Source organism: Taudactylus pleione, unplaced genomic scaffold, assembly GCF_031769625.1.
Source record: "Taudactylus pleione unplaced genomic scaffold, aTauple2 ptg000518l, whole genome shotgun sequence".
Taxonomy (NCBI): Eukaryota; Metazoa; Chordata; class Amphibia; order Anura; family Myobatrachidae; genus Taudactylus; species Taudactylus pleione.
Genome location: NW_028284920.1, coordinates 7,039,071 through 7,047,766, shown reverse-complemented (window position 1 = coordinate 7,047,766; position 8,696 = coordinate 7,039,071).

Genomic DNA, 8,696 nt, shown 5'->3' with positions numbered 1-8,696 from the left:
TTTATTATTGAGGGTATAATTTATATACTTCAACATTATTTTCTGTTTAAGGATTACTTTTTTATTCAGAAAGTTAGTACAGCAATGGGCACTAGGTTTGTCCCTAGCTATGCCAACAATTATTATTTGAAAACTGGAATTAGATATCATTTGGAATAATAACCCATTTGCAGAAAACCTGGTATTCTGGTCACACTATATTAATGATTTTTTTTATTATTTGGAAGGGAGATTGTTCAGTGTTAAATGAATTCTGTATTTTTGGAAACAAAAATACATGTAATATTAAGTTTTCTTTTGATATAGCTAAAATCTCAACTAATTTCTTAGATATCACAGTTTATGTGAAAATAAGAAATTCATATTAGGAATTATAAAAAAATATATAATCTCAAAATCATACATAGTAATACAAAAACAAACAGCGCTGCATTTATCAACCAATAGAAAAATGAGTTATATAAAAACAATGCTGTGGTTTAAAATAAAAAATATTTATTCTAACAAATGTTAGTAAATATAATTATCTACATCTGAAAACACATTTAAAGGAAAAAGTTGCCGCACTTACAGGAAATGTCAGATAGGAGTTAAATAATAGTAAAAAAGGATAAATACCCCATTATCTACATCTGAAAACACATTTAAAGGAAAAAGTTGCCGCACTTACAGGAAATGTCAGATAGGAGTTAAATAATAGTAAAAAAGGATAAATACCCCATCAAACACTTAAAACGGAGTACTGATGTTATTTTTTAGTATTTAAAATAGATGCCATAAAAAGAAATATAAAAAAGTATAAAAAAACAAAATCTTTTAATAATAATAGTAATAATAAGAATGATATAATGACAATAATTACATATGGTGTAACACAGTATTGCTTTCTTTGGACTGTTATACATAGATTTAATCCCAGTTCAGAAACAGCGGCTAAAAGCTCTCTGGTAATAAAAAAATAATGTTTCTCTCTTTATGTAAACAGATCACATTTCAAAAGTAGCCGCTATGAGCTCTTTGTTAATGAAAAACCAGAAGGTTTTTTATTATTGATTTAGTGTAGCCGCATCCGGCTATTTTTTTAAAAACAATAATAAATGGTCCAAAATGTTTTCTTTCTTTTCTTTCTTTCCTAAACGGTTTTCAATAGATGTTACAGTCAAATAACTATAAATCCGGCCACCATAAAGCTTGTTTGTTATAGCCCTATGAATTAATGACTCAAAACCTGCTGTTGTTTATAATCCCTGTGGAATGGGAAGCCATTTATTGCATGTACATCTGTACCTTATATAAATATTCCACAATGTATCTAATACCCCTTTACCACCTAAATTCTGGGTCTGACCCGGAGTTGGAACAAAGTTCCTATCCGGATCAGACCTGGAATTTTGCCGGCGCCGACACGGGATATTCCCGAGTTCAGCGCCGCTCACACCGCAGTCGGGTCTGCATAGACCCGGCTTTTGTGGAGTGAAAGTGGTCGCTTGGAGATGACGTCATCTCCAAGCGCCACTGAAGCCGGACCAATCGGCCGGCTAGCAGCGCACTCCAGGTCATCGTGACCCGGAGTGCGCTGTTCTCATAGCAGGGTTTCACGGGCTACGCCCGTGTTAAACCCTGCTAGTTACCTGGGTTGGATTGCCGGGTCACTCGACCCGGCGATCCAACTCTCTCCCCTTTTACACCAGGGAGCTGCCCGGGTTAACCCTTCAATAACCCGGGTTTTAGCTCCGGTGTAAAAGGGGTATTAGTAAGGTGCAGTTTGGAAGCATCCAGTGATATGTCACAAAATGGAAAAATAGGTAGATCTCTGGCACACGATACTGTGTCAGCCCAATTTCAATCCCTATACCTGCCCAGACAAGTAGAGAAATATAGAATTGAAAAGTAATGGGAAAAAGATCTAAGGCGATACAGATATGAATTAAATATATACTTAATTTATAGAGGTCATCAACATGGAGATTTCTCCTTTTCTAGGAATGATCCACTCCATTGAATGCAATATGAAATTCAAACAAAAAACACAAAAGAACATATGTGAAGTATTATCAATACATAAATACACATCAAAATAAACTAATTTGTCCTTTTTGTGTTCTGAAGAAAAAAATGGTGATCTTTGTTTTTTGGTTCCAAAAATAGATGTCAATCAATAAATAAGGATAGATCCTCACCACCACAAATCATAAAGATGGGCATACCATAAACTCACTTAGTGCGTGAATGGGAAATACATATAAAGGTATCTATCAATGTACTTCACCGTGTATCACACAAAGGCTAAAAGATATGCATACCCCAACTCACGTAATAAGAAGTTGGGATCAACATGCAAAGGTTTCTTTTCCACTTTTTAATGATTGATTCTCAGGAAAAGGTTAAATCCAATGAATAAAAAAATCCATATATGGAAAAGGCTTTTTGATGAGATATAACACAGTGGATGAGGTGTCACTTCAAAAAATGGTTTAATAGGAATAATAAAAACAAGCAATAACAAAATAAAATAAAAAGTATTAAAATTATATATATGAAAATTATTATTGTTAGTTATTATGGTGAGTGCAGAGCCCCTGTGATTTCTATTTAAACAATGTGGTCACATACCATGTTGCACCCAAAATATAGGAATGATGAGTGCAGTGGATTAGTGCTTTTTGTTTATTTTGATACATTTTTATGATAACATTTTCTCATGCACCCCTTTTAACTAATTTAATCTAACTTGTCAGCTGTTTTCCTAGGTGCTTTGCAACAGGTGTGCTTGGTAATTGTCTCACGTTTAAAAGCAAAGTTGCTGTGAGCTTTAAACCTTGATAGCATATCCTGAGTTTAACACTAATGTGATGGCTATGTCCATGTTATAATTCTGAGCAATAGAGTAGAGACTTGCAGTAAAATGGGGTCCCATGACGAGGGCTGCAAGCTTAAATGCATTGATCAATTCATGAACCAAAACCCCACTGTTTATTATGTTTATTATTATTATTATTATTATTATTATTGTTAGTTATTATGGCGAGTGCAGAGCACCTGTGATTTCTATGTAAACAATGTGGTCACATACCATTTTGCACTCTAAATCTAAGAATGGTGAGTGCCGTGGATTAGTGCTTTTTGTTTATTTTGATACATTTTTATAATTAATAATTTTTGTGATCACATTTTCTCATGCACCCCTTTTTTTAGTTTAATCTAACTTGTGTCAGCTGTTTTCCTAGTTGCTTTGCAACAGGTGTGCTTGGTAACTGTCTCACGATTACAAGCAAAGTTGCTGTGAGCTTTAAACCTTGATAGCATATCCTGAGTTTAACACTAATGTGATGGCTATTTCCATGTTATAATTTTGAGCACTAGAGTAGGGACTTGCAGCAAAGTGGGGTCCCGTGATGGGGGCTGCAAGCTTAAATGCATTGATCAATTCATGAACCAAAACCCCACTGTTAATTATGATTATTATTATTATTATTATTATTATTATTATTATTAGTTATTATGGTGAGTGCAGAGCCCCTGTGATTTCTATATATATATATATATATATATATCTGTTCTAACTCATGTTAAGAAAAATATCTTTAAAGTATTAACTCATTTGTTTTTCTCTTAAAGAATATGTAACAATGTGTGTTACACTACCGCTCTTTAGTGTGTGTATATAGAAAAATAATACATTAAGGGGTATATGTATCAAGGCTTGATGTGAGATAGAATTGTGAAATATATATCACCAACCAATTAGCTCCAAACTATCATTTCTTATACACAGCCTCCAAAATGTAAGTTAGAAGCTGATTGGTTGGTGATATATATCTCACAATTTTATCTCACATCAAGCTTTGATACATATGCCCCTAAGTACATTGGGTACAGTAAGTGATAATTGTTCTGGCTACAGATAGTTCTCTAATTTGAACATTATCATTATTAAGTGGTTTGAGGACATATTTCCTGTAATAAAAACTTAAAAGAAACAGTAATAATAATAGTAATAGGTTTCAGAAGACAATATGAATATATTAAAGTTTTCATCACAAGACATATCAAATGATCATACAATATACAATGATATACAATGGTGAATGTATTTTCTTTATTAATATCATGTTTGTTTGATTTTAAGACGTGTTTTAAAACAGATGTCTTTTTAACTTGTCCTTTATATTTCTATTGTTTGGCTTCTTTTGTGTGTGGGCATATTGAAGAGATGAGCGGGTCCGGTTCTCTGAGAACCGGACCCACCCGAACTTCCAGATCTGAGGTGAAAACAGAGCTAGGCTCGGGTTTTCCTGCCTGACTCAGACCCAAAAACGAGGCAAAACACGTCATCCTCCCACTGTCAGATTCTCGCGGGTTTTGGATTATATAAAGGTCCCCACGATCGGCACCATTATCACTCCGGCTGTGGAGAGAGAAGCTAGCAGACGTAGTCAGTCACTCAGTGTGTGTGTCCAGTCGGGGTCTTGGTCTGAAGGCTGTTGCTGTGTTGTCCATAAAGGGGCTTAGGCTGCAGTATATAAAGGGGGGCTTCCTTCAGTGGGTGCTGCAGCTACTGTGTCACTTGTGCTGTCAATTAACTGAGGCTGCTGCTTTGTATTTGTCCTGTCCATTAGGCTAGGGCTGCAGTCCATAAAGGGGTGCTGTGTTGTCCAGGAGGGGTGCTCTGTCAATTAGGGGTGCTCTTCCCCAATATAAAAAAAATAAAAGTACTTTTTTTCTTTTTTGTGTGTGCGATAGCAACTTAGCTGCGCTATTATTGTTCAGTGACACTGCCACAGTTTATCGTCCACATATCTCTGCAGGTGTTCTGTCCTCACTCGGAAGGGGTGCTTTTTTGTCCATAAAAAGGTGTGCTCTCTGTATTGTTCATCAAGGGGCTGCTGCCTCATTCAGGTGTGATCTTCCCCAGCGTCCAAAAAAATAAGTTGTTTTTTTTTGTGTGTGTGTGTGTGCATTAGCAACTTAGCTGTGCTATTATTGTATGGTGACACTACCGCAGTTTATCGTCCATGTATTGTGACACTATAAGTGGTACGGCAGTGTGTTATTCTTATTTATAAATAATTAATCTTGTGACACTAATTGGTAGCGCAGTGTGTTATTCTTCATAAATAATCTTGTGACACTAAGTGGTAGAGCAGTGTTATTCTTATTTATAAATCTTGTGACAATGAAAGTGGTAGCGCAGTGTGTTATTCTTATTCATAAATAATTAATCTTGTGACACTGAAAGTGGTAGCACAGTGTGTTATTCTTATTCATAAATAATTAATCTTGTGACACTGTAAGTGGTAGCACAATCTAATATTCAACTTACAGTTATTTCCTCAACTGTGAGTAAATGATTAGTCTACATGCCAACTTCAAGACCACAACAAAGTGCTAAATAACATGCATTATATATAAAACATAATGACATCACTGTAAGTGGCAGCACAGGGTGTTATTCTTATTCATAAATAATCTTGTGACACTGTAAGTGGTAGTGCAGTGTGTTATTTTTATTGATAAACAATCTTGTGACACTGTAAGTGGTAGTGTAGTGTGTTATTTTTATTCATAAAAAATCTTGTGACATTGTAGTTCATTATTACCACAGTGTAATATTTAAAATTGCTACAAATTGATGTGTGTGCTATATCCCATTTCATTCATGTTTGTTGATATGGAGAATGATCAGTTGAGACTTGACAGGAGAGCATGAACCACATACTAGGGCTGGAGCTGCTACCAGTGACACCAGCCATGACGATACCAGTCTGTCTACTAAAGCCGATGGTCTAGGGCATACAGGGCTTAAGTCAGGGCATCTAAAATCAAAGAACCAATCATTTACATGGGTAAAGAAAAAAACATCAAAGGGAAAGTTGGCTGCAGAAAGACATAAAATTGGCAATATGCGAGTTTCACCACATGAAGTGGCAAGGAAAGGCAAAGGCCTTGGCCTTTATTTATGACTGGTGGGTCTGCCTCTTATGATGATGTAAGCACAAGTGAACATGCTAACATAGAAATTGAGGATGCTTCTGTGGAAGAGCACCAGTATGAGCAGGATATTTGTGTAACTGACGCTAATAAGGATGTTGATGATGAGGATGTTGTGATTTAAATTAGGCACCAGTGGATGAAACAGTTGTTGCCCTTGATAAGGAAAAGCCCTTTGTCATGCCTGGGAACAAGACAAAAATACTTGGTTGTGTTGACTCATCTGCATCACCAGTGGGTTTTTTTTGGGAAAGTTTCGTTTTTTTCTCAGCAGATGCACTTGCTGGAGAAACTGAAGGAGAAGTCACCACTGCATCACGTGCCACTTGAGCTGACAATTTGCTTACCAAGAGCTCTTTGCATCTCTTCAGATACAGTATGTGTCCGTTGGGAAGAAAGACACAATGTCTTCATCCCTTCTGGGAGAAAATCCACTCCCAGCAGCAGCACCAGCAGGCATAGCACTCAACGATTCTATAGAAAGACACAACGTAAGACTTAAACATTAGATATTAAATCTTGCATTTGCTCTGTTTAGCTTGTCCACATATCTGTGGTTAAGTGAACCATTTTGGAGGCCACGCACTAATTGAGTTTTTTTTATGTCCCTGTATAGGTTGGGAATTGCTTGTTTTTTAAAGCACTACTACTAGTCTTCCTGGTCCCCTTCTGGGATGAAAATCCACTCCTAGCAGCAGCAGGCATAGCAAACAAGGATTCTTCTAGGGCAAGGACTGATGTGAATGAGCAAAATATTTTTTGTAAATGCCTCCCCTCCTCCCTCATAAATTTGCTTTGGAATCAAAAAATGTTATTAAATTTACTACTAATCAAATCTTTCTTTCCCTGCCTTCAACTACATACATACTCCAACTCCCTCAGGCCTCTTGAATAGTAAAGATTTGCTTCCTGATGTGCCATATTGGAAGTTGAACCTCAACTTGTTTGTGCCACCCACTGCTGCCACTTATCTTAGTCAGCTAGCTAGCTTGGTGCAAATTTTGGGCTTAAACCAGATGAAAACAATATTGTGAGGTGGTTAAAAGTGATTGGAAATTAGTGGATCCAGTGATGCTCTCCACGCACATTTCTTTTATCAGCACCTTGTCAGTGTCATTCCTCTATGAATTTCACATTTATTTAAAAGTGCAGCTCACAGACCAGTGGGAAAACACTGCTGCATGTTTCAAACAAGCAACTGGCAGAAGCAGCGAATAAATCATTGCTGGACCGTAATAGGCAATGGGGGCCAAGCCAATTAGAAAGGAACATTATGGACCTTATTCTGGGTCACACACCATGTACATGTCAGACATACTGTAGTTGTGCATTTTTTTATGTGTATTTGGAGCTGTGCATGCGTCCCAGTTGTGTTTTGTGAGTTTCTGGATGGTGACTGGAGATTTGGCTATTCAGATGCACAGAGATGCTACATGTTATGGATGTGTTAATAGAGTTTTGCAGGCATGTTGCTGTAGTGTTTGCATACACAGATGTTTATTCACTCGCCATTGGAGGCCATACTCAGAATCTGCACCTAGGGCAAGTTTTGATGGTGCAACAGATGGTGGTGTCTAAAGATACTCAAAGAGTCCTTGCACACAGATATACACCAGGGAAGGGCTTGTAGCAGTAATAGCATAAAGTCACAGATATGTGACCAGTAAAAGACACACACAAAGAACTGAGGATCACATAGAGTTGATGGCTAGACATGGTAGAGGGGTGGTGGCACCTGACAGGGAAGGCTGGACAATGAGGGGTACAGGGCAGGGAAGGCTAGATAAGGGGTGGCCCTTGGCTGGGAAGGGTGAACTGGGTGGCAAAGGGCAGGGAAGGTCGGCTGGACTAGTGGAGGGGCAGAGCAGGCAGGCTGGCTGGCCATGTGGGGCCATGCAGGTAAGGCTGGCTGGACTGGAGCAGGGAAGACTGGCTGGACCAGGAGGGAGGGTGCACAGGGAAGGCTGGCTGAACTGGGAGAGGGGCAGGGAAGGAAGATTGGCTGGAGTAGAAGGCTGGCTGGGCTGAGGGGCAGACAGTGAATGCATGCTGGCTTGACTGGGAGCAGGGACATATGGAAGGCTGACTGGACTGTGGGAAGGGCAGTGAGGCTGGATGGACTGGGAGGTGGGATGGACTGGGAGGTGGGGCAGGCAAGGAAGTCAGGCTGGCTGGCTAGCTGGACTGTGGTTGCAGGGAAGGCTGGCTGGTCTGGGGGGAAAAGGGCAGGGAAGGCTGGCTAGACCAGAGGGGGGCACAGAGCAGGGTCAGCATACCTGCTTTCCTCTTGGTATTTCCTGAGCGAGAGGAGGCCCGGACGGCAGCATCAGCGCTATGGCATTTGAACTATGGAGCCAGCCGTGAGCCAATCACAGCTCGTGGAATGACAGCCAATCAAAATCGGCTGTTCCTGATTGGCGGATGAGCTGAGCTATGATTGACTCGCGGCCGGCTCCATAGTTCAAATGCCGCAGCACCGATGCTTATTGTCCCTGCCTGTCACCTGATGCATTCCTCGTCACTACCACCCAGGCCCCCTCTCTCTTCAGGCCCAGAAATGGAGTCCTGACAGTCCCCCTTGACAAAAGCTCATATTTAGTGTTACTATTTATCCTAATGAAACCTACCAAAAATGTCATTTTTGATTACAGGAGCAGCATGACACAAGTCACCAGGAACAAGTAATTTTTAGATCTAACTGGGAA